Below are 15720 nucleotides of genomic sequence, written 5' to 3'. Positions count from 1 at the left end.
GGTAGCCCACCAGGCTCCTCCATTCATGGGATTTTCCAGGCAAGAGTACTGGAGTGGGGTGCCATTGCCTTCTCTGATGAGGGAAGCTGATCCCTGCCAAACCTCAATTGCCAGACCACTGAATGCAGATCTTCACTTGTAATCAATTCAGTGCAGAGCCTCAGTCCTAGCACTTCACCCCTAAAATGAGGAATAATAACAAACATTTACTGAGCCTTCCCCATGTGCTAGATATGATGCTTAGTTTTTTCTTAACAGCTCTTTTGGGGTAGAATTTTCATACCATAGGATTTTTTAATTTTTCGTTTATTTATTTTTGACTGCCTGGGTCTTTGTTGCTGCACGTGGGCTTTCTCTCGTTTCAGTGAGTCGGGGCTCCTCTCTAGTTGCGGCGCGCAGGCTTCTCATTGCGGTGGCTCCTCTTGCTGTGGAGCACAGGCTCCAGGTGCACAGGTTCCAGTAGTTGCAGCGTGTGGGCTCAGCAGTTGCATCACGCAGGCTCAGTAATTGTGGCTCTCAGGCTTAGTTGCTCCACAACATGTGGAATCTTCCCAGCCCAGGAATCGAATCTGTGTCCCCTGCATTGGCAGGTGGATTCTTATCCACTGTACCTCCAGGGAAGTCCCACACCATAATATTGACCCATTGTAAGTATACAATTAAATGATTTTCAGAAAATACATAAAACTGTGCAATCGTGATCACAATCCAGTTTTAGGCTATCCCATTCCTTGCCAACGCTCTCTTACACCTGTGTACAGTCGGTCCCCACTCCCATACTTGGGCCCAGGCAACCTCAGGACTTCCTTTCTCTACAAATTTCTCTTTTCTGCACATTTGATGGAAATCAAATCATACACTACATAGTCTTTTGCATTTGGCTTCTTTTACTTAGTACAATGCTTTTGAGGTTTGTCTGCATGGTAGCATATCTCAGCACATGTCTTCCTCGACTTTACAGTGGAGCTACATCCCAATAAACCCACTGTAAACTGAATGTATCATAAGCGGAAAGTTCACTTAATACACTGAATCTACTAACAATCATACCAAGCCTTAAACGTGCTCAGAACACTTATATTCCTCAACAGCCAGGCAAATAGTCTAACACCAAGCCTATTTTAAGTAAAGTAGGTAAAGTATAGTACAGTTGACTAGCTCATGTAATACAGTGAATACTATTAATTGCCCCATGGAAGCTGCCAGGACTGCCTTGCACAGTGTCAGCACAAGGCCTGCTTATGTCTTGCCATGTAAATGACTTCTGGTGAACCGACTGCGGTGGCCCGCGGCTGTTTATCCTGTGTTGTATTCATGGCTCTGTGATCTATACCAGGTGGAGTATGGATGAAAAAAGATAAGTATCCTGTAGTGCTCTAGAGTTCAGGAAGCCCTCTCACTCTCAGCCCCTAACAAAACCCTGTGAGTTGATAGTTTTCCCACTTGTGCAATGGGGTTAATGGTGAGTCTGGAGTTAGAAGGCTTAACCTGCCTGCATCCGGCAATCAGGAAGATGGTACAAGGTGGTCTTGTACCTCGTTGTCTGCCCCCACCCCCAGATCCCATGCTCTTTCCTAAACAGAATCATTAAGACTGGAAATGGATTATGTTACTTAAACCAAACAGTCTTCCCCTGCCCCTAAACTGTCCTCCCAAGTAGAAGGAAACAGGACTGGGTTTATGTATTTACTAGTTTTATGAATTTGAATTTCTATTAAGGCATTAACCAGGGTGTTTTGATTAAAATTTTAACTGCCACATTAAAATCTTTAGCTTTTCTTTTGTGAGGAGGGGGATAAGGAATATAAATGAGTAAATATGTGCTTTATTCTTTAGTTTTTATTTTTTTCAAGAAACATCACAAGCTTACCAGGAGCTCCCACTTCAGCTGGGCATTTCCAAGTTTACTTGGTGAAATTGGAAAAAGTTTTCAAATACAGTAGCTAAGCCAAAGGCTTCTCAGGTGGCTCAGTGGTAAAGAATCTGCCTGCCAAGGCAGGAGACTTGGGTTCAACCCCTGGGTAGGGAAGATCCCCTGGAGAAGGAAATGACAACCCACTCCAGTATTCCTGCCTGGAGAATGCCATGGACAGAGGAGGCTGGCAGGCTACAGACCATGGAGTCTCAGAGTCGGACATGACTTTGGGACTGAGCACTCCACCATACTGAAAGTGAATAGTCGGATGGTTGTCTGGGTGAAGAACAGTTGTAAGTGTATTCGTTGTTCACTTCTGCAGTCACATGGTTGACCAGAAGCTATGGTCAAGCATCATACTGTAAAATTCAAAGAATAATTTCTAAAGAATGCATATGTGCATATCACTTATGCACCACTGTAAAACTGAAAAATCATAAGTCAAACATCATGTTGGGATTATTTGTATTTTGTTCCTTTTTTATTGCTGAACAGCATTCCATTGCATGGATATACCACATTTTGTGTATGACAGACATTTCATTGTTCCAACTTCTTGGCTATTGTGATATAAAATAATGCTGCTGTGAACATTCACATACGAGGCTTTGTGTGGAGATATGTTTTCATTTCTTTGAGGAAGATAAAGAGTTGAGTTGCTGGGTTGTACGGTAAGCTTATGTTTAAGTTTTTAAGAAACTGTCAGACTGTTTTCCAAAGCGGCTGCACCATTTTTCATTCCCACCAGCAACATATGAGGCTTCTAGTTTCTGCACATCTTTTCGAATACTTGCTTTTGTCGGTCTTTTAATTTATAGCCATTCTTGTATGTGTACAGAGGTATCTTAATGGAGCTTCATTTTGTTATATCTAATCCTCCCACCAACCCTGTATTAGGATCGGCGAGGTTATGCTTGGTAAGAAACAGTCCTCAAACTTCATTGGCTCAAGACAACAAAGGTGTATTTCTCCTTCCTGTTACGTGTTCAGTGGTGACTTGAAGTGGGAGGAGGGGCTGTGTTCATCAAAGACCCTCAGGGACCCAGGCCACTGGAAACGCATGAAGTTAAAAAACAAACTGCATATCAATTCCATTTCTAATTCAATATCTATTCCCTCTGGTAGTGAGAAGTTGCTTTCATTCCTGTTTTGCTAACCAGCAAATTACATGGCTCTGATTAACTTCAAAGGGGATGAAAAGTATAATAATAATTTTATTATGTGTTTAGAGGTGAAGTGAGATGATAAGAATTGATGTGCATCCAATAAGCACCTATTGTATAGCACATGGAAACCTAAAAAAAAAAAAAAATTGACGTGCAGGGACTTGCCTGGTGGTCCAGTGGTTAAGACTCCGAGACTCCAATGCAGGGAATGTGGGTTTGATCACTGGTTGGGGAACAAGATCCCATATGCTGTGCAGTGTGGCCAAAAAAAAACAAAAACAGAATTGATACACAGTTTGTTTTTTAACTTCATGCCTTTCCAGTAGCCTGGATCCTTGAGGGTCTTTGATGAACAATGGACAGAGGTTCGTGACATTGTACAGGTGACAGGGAGCAAGACCATCCCCAAGAAAAAGACATGCAAAAAAAGCAAAATAGCTGTCTGAAGAGGCCTTACAAATAGCTGTGAAAAGAAGAGAGTCGAAAGGCAAAGGAGAAAAGGAAAGTTATACCCATTTGAATGCAGAGTTCCAAAGAATAGCAAGGAGAGATAAGAAAGCCTTCCTCAGCAAACAATGCAAAGAAATAGAGGAAAACAACAGAATGGGAAAGACTAGAGGTCTCTTCAAGAAAATTAGAGATACCAAGGGAACATTTCATGCAAAGATGGGCACAATAAAGGACAGAAATGGTATGGACCTAACAGAAGCAGAAGATATTAAGAAGAGGTGGCAAGAATACACGGAAGAACTGTACAAAAAAGATCTTCATGACCCAGATAATCACGAAGGTGTGAACATTCACACTCACCTACAGCCGGACATCCTGGAATGTGAAGTCAGGTGGGCCTTAGGAAGCATCACTACGAACAAAGCTAGTGGAGGTGATGGAATTCCAGTTGAGCTATTTCAAATCCTGAAAGATGATGCTGTGAAAGTGCTGCACTCAATATGTCAGCAAATTTGGGAAACTCAGCAGTGGCCACAGGACTGGAAAAGGTCGGTGTTCATTCCAAACCCAAAGAAAGGCAGTGTCAAAGAATGCTCAAACTACCGCACAGTTGTACTCATCTCACACGCTAGTAAAGTAACACTCAAAATTCTCCAAGCCAGGCTTCAGCAATATGTGAACCGTGAACTTCCAGATGTTCAAACTGGTTTTAGAAAAGGCAGAGGAACCACAGATCAAATTGCCAACATCCGCTGGATCATCAAAAAAGCAAGAGAGTTCCAGAAAAACATCTATTTCTGCTTTATTGATTATGACAAAGCCTTTGACTGTGTGGATCACAATAAACTGTGGAAAATTCTGAAAGAGATGGGAATACCAGACCACCTGACATGCTTCTTGAGAAATCTGTATGCAGGTCAAGAAGCAACAGTTAGAACTGTACATAGAACAACAGACTGGTTCCAAATAGGAAAAGGAGTACGTCAAGGGTGTATATTGTTATCCTGCTTATTTAACTTATATGCAGAGTACATCATGAGAAACACAGGGCTGGATGAAGCACAAGCTGGAATCAAGATTGCTGGGAGAAATATCAATAACTTCAGATATGCAGATGACACCACCCTTATGGCAGAAAGTGAAGAAAAATAAAGAGCCTCTTGATGAAAGTGAAAGAGGAGAGTGAAAAAGTTGGCTTAAAGCTCAACATTCAGAAAACTAAGATCATTGCATCCGGTCCCATTACTTCATGGAAAATAGATGGAGAAACAGTGGAAACAGTGGCTGACTTTATTTTTCTGGGCTTCAAAATCACTGCAGATGGTGATTGCAGCCATGAAATTAAAAGACTTACTCCTTGGAAGGAAAGTTATGACCAACCTAGACAGCATATTAAAAAGCAGAGACATTACTTTGCCAACAAAGGTCCGTCTAGTCAAGGCTATGGTTTTTCCAGTGGTCATGTATGGATGTGAGTGTTGGACTATGAAGAAAGCTGAGTGCTGAAGAATTGATGCTTTTGAACTGTGGTGTTGGAGAAGACTCTTGAGAGTCCCTTGGACGGCAAGGAGATCCAACCAGTCCATTCTAAAGGAGATCAGTCCTGGGTGTTCATTGGAAGGACTGATGCTGAAGCTGAAGCTCCAGTACTTTGGCCACCTGATGCAAAGAGCTGACTCATTTGAAAAGACCCTGATGCTGGGAAAGATTGAGGGCAGGAAGAGAAGGGGACAACAGAGGATGAGATGGTTGGATGGCATCACCAACACAATGGACATGGGTTTGGGTGGACTCCAGGAGTTGGTGATGGACAGGGAGGCCTGTCATGCTGCGGTTCATGGGGTTGCAAAAAGTTGGACACAACTGAGCGACTGAACTGAACTGAACTAGAGGTGAAGAGGAGTTGGAATATTTGCAAATAAATAACTTTGATAAATACCTAAAGGAAGATGCTACATCACCATTTTACACATTAGGTAACCAAAACTCGATTTGGTTGGAGGATGCGTAGCTAATAATTGAACAAAGGAATCTGACTCCCAAGCCTGTGTTCTGAACTATTGTGCTGAAGTTTTCTTCTAGATAGTATTAATGATAAATAGTCTTTTGAGACATCTCTGGCCTCCCTAGTGGCTTAGATGGTAAAGAATTTGAATGCAATGCAGGAGACCTGGGTTCAACCCTTAGGTTGGGAAGATCCCCTGGAGAAGGGAATGACAACCCATTCCAGTATTCTTGTCTGGAGAAATTCAATGGATAGAGGAGCCTGGTGGGCTACAGCCCACCCTATGGTTGCAAAAGTGTTGGACCCCACTGAGCAGGTACATACACATTTTAAAGAACAGGGCATAATGGCAGGAAACTCCCTGAAGGCAACTCCTAGCCATGCAGGAAGGGCAGCTGTGAGGTTCTAGGGACTCGCTAGGAGCACAGCTCCTGGATCACATAGTTTGGAATCTGGCTCTGCTGGCTGCCTAGGCATCCTTGTAAGGTGCTCCTCCAAGCCTCAGGGCCCTCCTGGGTAAGTGGGGCTAACACTCAGGAGGATTCATTGCACAGGGTGGTTAGGATTTAATCAGAAAGCATGCAAAAAGCACTCACTCTGGGACCTGGAACTTATGAGTCTCAGTGACTATGTCAATAATACCAATATCATCATAATCACCATCAAAGCTTTCAGCAGATGGAAACAGGAAACTCTCCAGATTTGGCGCTTAGGAATTTGCTGTTCTTTGAATCATAGTCATTTTTTTTTTTATTTAATTGAGCTATAGTTGATTTACAATATGGTGTTAGTTTTGTGTACAGCAAAGTGATTCAGATATGTATATTATATGTATATATATTCTTTTCAGATTATTTTCTATTACAGTTATTATAAGATATTGAATATAGTTCCCTGTGCTATACAGTAGGTCCTTGGTATTTATGGAATGGTTGATGACTTCAATCAGGTGATTGAAGTTATCCTTGGATAACCTTACCTACAGAAGCCCTGCTTCTGTCAACATGGGTCCAGGGTCACTTGTAAGTTGAGGAAGGAGAAGGGAATTCAAGAAGATGATGAATAAGATAAGACTAGGATGAATGGAAGAACGGGATAAAAATAAGCCAGGGAGGAGCAGAAGAGGCAGTTGCTTCTTGGAGGGCAGAACTAGCTTAGCGATAAGAACATGGTTCTGTCTTTTTCACTGGCTCTGGGACCCTGAGTGGGTCACTTGACCTGCCTGGCCTTCTGTCTAGAGAACTTAGGGGTGAGATCACAGAGGCAACTTTGGTCTTACCTCTTCTTGTCTCTTTACAGTTCAGGGGGTTAAGTCCTTATCTTGGCACGGGATGTCAGTTTAGGTGGGGACCTTCCTTTCACTCATAGTTTGGTTTTTTTTAAGTTCTGTGATTCCTGAGTCACAAATTAGTCTCATTTCCAAAATCTCATCCAATTATTAATAATACCTAAAACTATCATTAAAGATGAGCCTCTTTTTCCTCTTCTTCCATCTGCAACCCACCATCATGGGCTGCTGGCCTTTGGGGAAGAGAGAAATAGACACCATCTTCCCCCACCAAACACAGACAAGGGGGTAGAAGAGGGGACATGCAGGACAAAGAGGGGTGGGGGAGGAAGGTACAGACAGACCTCGGAGATGTCGTGGGTTCAGTGCCAGATGACCACAATAAAGCAAATATCACAATAAAGCAAGTCCCAGGAAATTGTTGGTTTCCCAATGCATATAAAAGTTATGTTTACACTCTACTGTAAGTCTATTAGGGGCTTTCCTGGTGGCTCAGACAGTAAAGACTCTGCCTGCAATGCAGGAGATGTGGGTTCAATCTCTGCATCGGAAGATCATCTGGAGGAGGAAATGGCAACCCACTCCAGTATTCTTGCCTGGACAATCCCATGGAAAGAGGAGCCTGACGGGCTTACAGTCCATCGGGTTGCAAAGAGTCAGACATGTAGTCTATTAAGTGTGCAATAACATTATGTCTAATAAATATGCATACATAATTTACATACATATATAATTTTAAAATACTTTTTTTGCCAAAAATGATAACCATCATTTGAGTCATAATCTTTTTGCTGGTGGAGCATTTAAAGTATCATGAAAATTACCACGATATGACAAAAACCCAAAGTGAACAAATACTGTTGGAAAAATTTCGCTGATAGACTTGTTCAACACAGGGTTGCCATAAACCTTCAATCTATATTTTTTTAAAAATTCAGTATCTGTGAAGTATCATATAACAAAATATACATGTACTTACTTTGGCTTTTAGAATCAAAGTATAACATTGTCTCCTCTGGGTTTGCTCAAGTACCACACAGGGTCGTGGCCAGATCATGGTCATGGGTATGGAAGAGTTCCCAGCATGGCTTAATAGAACTCCTACCACCAAGCCACTTCACCAGAATCTGGTGATTCATCTCCAGCCTCTCCTGAGGAGGACTGGTTGCCCTTCTCAGCCACCCTGAGACAAAATCCATCAGTCAGCTCGCTCATGTGAGGTCCATTGAAAGTCATTAGGAAAACCTCCCTCTCTGCTTGGCTTTCTAGCCCTCCTTCATCCTGTGGATTGCTCAGGGGGTCACCTCCACCTCCCTAGATACAAGGGCCGCCCAGCAAACTCTGCATAGAACCTCGAGAAGCTGCTCTCGCGAGACCTAAGGCGCAGGAACTGGTTAACCGCCCCCGCCCCACCTTCTGCGTGTGTGTTTATTAGGAGGTGAATGACAGCATGGGATTCGCCCCTCCCACCCAAGAAAAAATCATCCTAAAATTCTCTCTTAATGCCTATTGATTCTTTTTATCCTCTTTGTGGATTAGGGATTTGAGAAATCGGAGGGATTAGAATTGTGAACCTAATTTGAAAGTACTGGCTGTGAAAATCTACATCCTCGTCTGGAGACTCCCATTGCAATTTCCTATCTGTTTGATCTCGATGTCTCTCTGTAACTTCCTACTTAGCCATTCTTTTACATATAAAGTGGAGATATTGTCTGTCCTTCCCCTGTGGGGTTTTTTAGGAGGTGCAGTGATATAACAGATGCATGTAAAGTGCTAAGAACAGTGCAGGGCACATGGACAGAACTCAGATATATGCTGATATTATTCCGCCTGAATCCCTAGCACTTAAACTGAGGATATGACACGTAGGAAGCTTTCAATAAATGTTAATGAATGATTTCTAAATAGCTAACTGTATTGCAAGGCAAAATAAAAATAAGGGCTAAGTAAGTGTAGAAGCTCCGTATCATGGCAACCAAGTGAGGCAGTAGGTAATTGTGAAGGACGAGTCGGAGGAAGCCTCAGTAGGAAAGCAGTATTTGGGATTTCAGTAAGCAGAAAATGGGGCCATTGAGCATGCGTGTAGTCTTAGGATGGCGTGTGTTTCTGGAAGAGCCCGAATGCGAGAAAGGGGAGTGCAGGAGGAGCTCTTACTTAGGAACGGGGCTGGGGGGTTACTTTGCCCAAACGATGTTTTCTTATGGGCCAGCCTGTCTCAGTGAGGGATCTTTCAACAACAAGTAATAGAAAATCAACTCTGACGGGCTTCACCAGCAAAGGGAAAACATGGCTCATGAAAGTGCAAAGTTGAGGAGTAGGTTCCGGCATCAGGTCCAGCTGGATCAAGGTTCACAGGATGTCAGCAGGATCTGTTCTTCAGCTTGGCTCTTGCTTAGTGCTGTTTTCATTCTCAGCAAGGCTCCCCCAGGAGTGGCAGGATGGCCATGGGACCTCCTGAGGCTGCCTTCCCCTCCAGAGGGAAATTCAGCTTATCATTTTCATCCTAACGTTCCCGGCAGAAGTCCTGAGATTCGCTGTCATTGGCCTGTCCCAGGTCTCCTGTTGATGGGGTGTTATGGGCTTGGGCCTGCACCAGGCATGTGCAGCAATAAATGGTTACTCCAAAAGCTCAGTTTCTACTGCAGGAGACCAGGCTCTGGAGCTAAACTGCCTGACTTCCTATCTTGATTTCCCAGCTGTGTGACCTGGAACAGGGTCCATAATCTCTGGGTGCTTCATTTCTTTCATCTGTAAAATTGAAATAATCATGGGGATAGGGTTTTTGGAAAGATTACATGAGCTTTTTTTCAAAAAATATTTGTTTGGCTATATCAGGTCTTAGTTGTGGCATGTGAGATTTTTGATGCATCATGCGGGATCCTTCGTCGTGGTGCATAGATTCTCTAGTTGTGGCGTGAAGGCTCAGTAGTTGTGGCGCTTGGGCTTAGTTGCCCCACGGCATTTGGGACCTTAGTTTCCCAATCAGGGGTTGAACCCTCATCCCCTGTGTTGCAAGGCAGATTTTTAACTGCTGAACCACCAGGGAAGTCCCTACATGAGCTTTCACGAATAAATGTAAAACAGAATAATATCTTGAAGACCTGGACAAATGCTGAATCCATGGTGCATGCATGCTAAGTCACGTCCGTCATATCCAACTCTTTGCGACCCTATGTACTTTAGCATGCCAGGCTCCTCTGTCCATGGGATTCTCCAGGCAAGAATAGTGGAGTGGGTTGCCATGCCCTCCTCCAGGGGACCTTCCTGACCCAGGGATCGAACCTATATCTCTTATGTCTCCCATATTGGCAGGCGGGTTGTTTACCACTAGTGCCACCTGGGAATCCACTGTAGCTCTTGTTGTTACAATAGTGACTTGACTTTGTGGCCTCATTGCTTGATGTCTATTCACAGTTATTCCAGAAGTTTCCACCCCCACAGTTCTCTCAGGGAGAAGTGATTCCCTTTCAAGCATACGCTCAGTGTGACTCCAAGCAGAGCTCCATCAGGCCTGGAACACATACTTCCCACCATGAAGCTGGCCATGCTTAAAGAGGGTCCTTTTTAATTCACAGCTGAAGATCTGAAACCCTAGTCATCCCTGTACTTGGCAGAATAGGAGAAATCAAGAAGAAATCTTAGCACTTGGTCCCTTCCCTTAAGGAGTTTGCAATCTAATCTTAAAGAGCAGAACACTCTGTCAAATACAGCCTGCCCCAGGATCCATTCCCAGAGGGACCTGCCAATCTGCCCAGCCAGGGTGTTTATAGAACGACATCCTTCCTTGGGAGCTCCTTCTCAGTTATAACGGCAATGAGCGTTTAGAAAAGGTGATGAGGAAGACGGAAACAGGGCCGATTCCCAAGGTCTGACTCGCCTGTTGTTTTTCCCCCCTCCTCTTGAACCATGCTTACAAAGAAAAAGAGCAACCCTTCCCCACGTAGTACCAGCAGGGTAACCTGAGAACATCCATTTAGCGCGTCTGTCCCTGTGAAAAGGACCTTTCAGTGACACCAAGCTGAGTGTATCCCACTCTATTTATAGGCACTGTTTGTTTAATTCGAGTCCCGTCTCTAAGAATAAATAATGAACTCATTCTGGGGGCCAGCCAGAGCCTACAACTCTGTGACGAACCTGTAAATCCCTTTCTCTTTCCTTCTGGTTCTGAAAGGGGTTCTCTAACTCAGAGGTGAGCCACTTCCGTTCGCTGGGCTGGGGTGGGCTGGAGACCCAGGCGTGCTCGGAAGTTGGGCTTGATGGTGCTTTTTCATCATGGTTTTGGGGGAGGTTTTTGATGTTTGATTTTGGGTTAGTGATCGAAGAGCCGATCTTGACCTCTCTCCCCCTCAAAGGAGGGACCCTAACCTGATATTTGCACCCCTGGTTGCTTAAACTTCAGACACAAAGAGACCCATTTGGACTCAGATCCCTCAGTAAGGAAGATGTGGCCGTGGAGAAAGAGGACCCCTTTCCATACCCTCCTGACCTGGTAGCAGGGCCTGGGGCCAGACTGTCTCACAAGGTACAGTACCATCACTGGGTGTGTTTTTTTTTTTTTTTTTCAGGGTGTGTGATGAGAACCAAGAGCCATAATGCACTTGAACTTGAAGTATGTAACCCCTGAAGGTGGTATAGGTCAGTCCAATAGAGCGTCTCAAGAAAAAATAGTTTGGTTTGCAGTCCCCCTGTCCCCATGCTGACCCGCTGGTTTAGCAACTCCTAGAACCAGACCCACTGAGTTTGAAGGGAATAACCTCAATGGTATCTTTGGGTCTAATGCAGGACATTGACACCTAAATATTCAATGTCTAGTAACATCACAGAATAACATCCTGCCTTTCCAGGACTTTATCTTAAGAAGGTAACCAAGCTTCTCAGGGAAGTGTCCATTCATGTGCTTCTTCTCCCAGTATCTGTTGATTCACTTCTCCATGCCAGATGCTATTCTAGGCACAGGAGATGCCTTGATGAGGAAGACAAGGTAGTCATGAGATGACAAGGTGTGATTTACTCTGAAAAAATTTGGCATCTGCTCCCTTCCAACTGAGTCAGTCTGACTGTGAGATGTCTTCCCAGCAGGCCTGAGCTCCATTCATTTGTCCATTCCTCCATTCAGAAAGATATGGGAGGCATGGTCTACATATTAGGCACAGCTAGAATGCCTAGGTATCATAGTGAGCTCGAGATCTCTCCCTGGCCTTAAGATGTTTGGAGTCCAGTGGGGAAGATGTATATTAATCAGATTATTACTGAAATATGGATTCTTTATTATTATTATAAATGTTTGTGAGTTCTATAGAGCAGGGATCCCCAACCCCTGGTACCAGTCTGTGGCCCATTAGGAACCTGGCCACCCAGCAGAACATGAATAGTGGGCGATTGAGTGAAACTTCATTTTTACTTACAGTCACTCCCCATCACTCACATCACCACCTGACTCCACCTCCTGTCCTGAGAAGGCAATGGCACCCAACTCCAGTACTCTTGCCTGGAAAATCCCATGGACGAAGGAGCCTGGTGGGCTGCAGTCCATGGGATCTCGAAGAGTCGGACACGACTGAGCGACTTCACTTTCACTTTTCACTTTCATGCATTGGAGAAGGAAATGGCAACCCACTCCAGTGTTCTTGCCTGGAGAATCCCAGGGATGGGGGAGCCTGGTGGGCTGCCGTCTCTGGGGTCGCACAGAGTCGGACACGACTGAATCGACTTAGCAGCCGCAGCAGCCACCTCCTGTCAAATCAGTGGCGGCATTAGATTCTCATAGGAGCACAAACCCTACTGTGAACTGCGCATGCGAGGCATCAAGGTTGCACACTCCTTATGAGAATCTAATGCCTGATGACCTAAGGTAGAGCGAAGGCAATAATGCTGGCCCTGGAAGTGACTGCTGCCATCTCCCATCATCCCCAGATGGGACCATCTAGTTGTTCAGGGCTCCCTCAGATTCTGCATTATGATGAATTATATAATTATTTCATTATATGTCACAATGTAGTGATAATAGAAATAAAGGACATAATGCACTTGACATAATGCACTTGAATCATCCTGAAGCCACCCCCTCTTGTCCAGTCTGTGGAAGAATTGTCTTCCACAAAACTGGTCCCTGCTGCCAAAAAGGTTGGGTACCACTGCTATAAGGTGAAATTCAGGGTCCCATGAGCCAAGTTCAGAGCCTAAGAGAGGGATCGACTCTGAGGGTTGGTGAGCAGTGAATTAGCAATGACTAAGGATCCTTGAATTGCCCCAGATGGTGAGTTGTCTGTGGAGTAGTGAAACAATGATATCTATCTATAGGAAGTGTGTCTTCGAGTTTCCATTAGCTGCTCTGGGTCATGCACACTGTCACCTGGCTGTCCTGAGGACTGTCACAGGCCGGTAGGTCTCAGTTACCTTAGGGAGAGTTTGTGTCCATGGAGAGCATGGGGATTCCTTTCGAGGCATCAGCTTGCTGAAGTTCTGACATTGACTTATGGGTCTGCTAGGGACAGGGTGAAATCTTTTTCTTATGGGACGTTCTTCTCACTCTGTCTCATTGGGTCAAGGAGTAAAGAGTATCATCATCACATGTTTTCATGGTCTTACTTGTGAATGGTAGTCTGCCCATTATACTTAGAGATCTGGATGGGAAGATGGCCACACATTCCCCTCTGCAGTTTTATGCCTTCAAATGTTCACGTACACCAGCTTTGGATGTGGAACTTGTCACAGAAGCAGTTGGCACCCCCAGGTATCTTTCTGGATTCATTTTGGTGCAACTTTGAGTGAATCCTTTCAGCAGTAAGCTCTTTATTTGAAAAGTAGTATATATTATTTCTTTTATGCCTAGCGTTTTGGTAGGAACCAAATTTAAAAAGCCTCTTGATGAGGGTTAAAGAGGAGAGTAAAAAAGCTGGCTTAAAACTCAACATGGAAAAAACTAACATCTGGCATCCAGTCTCATTGCTTCATGGCAAATAGATGGGGAAAAGTGGACATGGTGGCAGATTTTATTTTCTTGAGCTCCAAAATCACTGCGGATGGTGACTGCAGCCATAAAATTAAGATATTTGTTCCTTAGAAGAAAAGCTATGACAAACCTAGACAATGTATTAAAAGGCAGAGACATCACTTTGCCAACAAAGGTCTGTATAGTCAAAGCTATAGTTTTTCCAGTAGTCATGTAGGAATGTGAGAGTTGGACCATAAAGAAGGGTGAACACTGAAGAACTGATGCTTTCAAACTGTGGTGCTGGAGAAGACTCTCGAGAGTCCCCTGAAATCAACCCTGAATACTCACTGGAAGGACTGATGCTGAAACTGAAGGTCCAATACTTGGGCCACCTGATGAGAAGAGCTGACTCACTGGAAAAGACCCTGATGCTGGGAAAGATTGAGGGCAGGAGGAAAAGGGGGTGAACAGGATGATATGGTTGGATGGCATCACTGAGGCAATGGACATGACTTTGAGCAAACTCCGGGAGATACTGAAGGACAGGGAAGCCTGTTGTACTGCAGTCCATGGGGTTGCAAAGAGTCAGACCTGACTGAGCAACTGAAAGTGAAAGTGAAAGTCATTCAGCCGTGTCCAACTCTTTGCAACCCCATGGGCTGTCCATGGAATTCTCCAGGCCAGAACACTGGAGTGGGTAGCCTTTCCCTTCTCCAGGGTATGTTCCCAACCCAGGGATTGAACCCAGGTCTCCTGCATTGTAGTCAGATTCTTAACCAGCTGAGCCACCAGGGAAGCCCAAGAATACTGGAGTGGGTAGCCAATCCCTTCTTCAGCAGATCTTCCTGACCCAGGAACTGAACCGGAGTCTCCTGCATTGCAGGCAGATTCTTGACCAACTGAGCTATCAGGGAAGCCCCTGAGTGACTGAACAACAACACAAAGTTAAAGCCAAGAAAAAAATATAAGAATGTGCCTTTACCTCTACAAGTTTCCAAGGGTTCAGAAAAAGAATTTTCATTCATTGGTCCCAAAATATTTATTGAGTACCTACACTGTGCCAGACACAGAACCAGGAAGGTATGCGTATCAACAGGACCAGTACAACCTGCAGAGCTTACAACTAGTGAAGGAGAGAGCTACTCAAACCATCAGGGACAGGAGAATTTCAGATAGTTTTATATGCTAGGCTGGGCAGAGAAGACCTCTCAGAAATCGTGACATTTGAGCAGAACCTGAATGATGAGATGGAGCCAACTGTGAAAAGTTTTAAGGGAAGAGCATTCTAACTGGAGAGAAAGGACAAATAGGAAAGATCTGTGGCACAAGAAAGATTGGTTTGTTTAAGGAGGAATAGGAACTGAATGTGGCTAGGGACTCCCCTGGTGGTCCAGTGGTTAAGATTCCTCGCTCCCAATGCAGGTGGCCCAGCTTTCATCCCTGGTCAGGAAACTCGATTCCATATGCTGCAACTAAAGATCCCATCACAGCCAGATAAATAAATATTTTTAAGAAAAGAAGTTTCTGTGGCTGAACGTGTATCAAGGGGGTGAGTGGTGGGTAAGCCAGGGTGTGGAGTGTGAATTTTAGTTTGAATTCAGGGGCAGCATTTGGTAGGTAAATGGATGGCATTTCAGCCTGTACCTATGTACCTACCTGAGGAAGATTTCTGTTGCCTTAGTGAAATTTTGAAAGTGAAAGACCTTGAAGTCTTAGAACTCAGAACCGCACAGAAACCCATAGATGGAAACAGAAGAGATTAATGTTGGCCTGTTTCTGGATAAAAACAGTCACCCCTAATCTCAGAGGCTTTCCTGGGCAGGAGAGGATGAAAGTACAAAGTGAACAAACCACGAAACAGTCTCTTGCTTGTTGTTCAGCATCCATTCCATCACCTTTTGGGGTCAGTGCCTGAAACCTCCTTTGGGAAATCGTTGCTTCCCTGTTCTTGGCAATCTGGTT

At 44.3% G+C, this 15720-nt stretch overlaps 1 protein-coding gene across 6 annotated transcripts in view; it reads left to right on the top strand.

Moving 5' to 3' along the window:
- Nucleotides 1-15720, top strand: part of MRTFB (myocardin related transcription factor B) — a 317022-nt gene that overhangs the window by 14134 nt on the left and 287168 nt on the right. For 2 of the 6 annotated variants that reach the window (XM_086375684.1, XM_086375690.1), the window contains exons 1-2: nt 10925-11013; nt 11224-11346. The exons of 3 other annotated variants lie outside the window; for them this stretch is intronic. The gene's annotated coding sequence lies outside the window, so the exon portion shown is untranslated. Of the gene's footprint in view, nt 1-10924; nt 11014-11223; nt 11347-15720 lie in introns of those variants that run through there. One more of the 6 variants, XM_086375686.1, reaches the window with a different exon arrangement.

This window comes from Bos grunniens, chromosome 25, assembly GCF_055505025.1.
Source record: "Bos grunniens cultivar Pamir isolate PY7600 chromosome 25, Bosgru_T2T1.0, whole genome shotgun sequence".
Lineage (NCBI taxonomy): Eukaryota > Metazoa > Chordata > Mammalia > Artiodactyla > Bovidae > Bos > Bos grunniens.
This window is presented reverse-complemented; position numbering and strand designations above follow the sequence as displayed.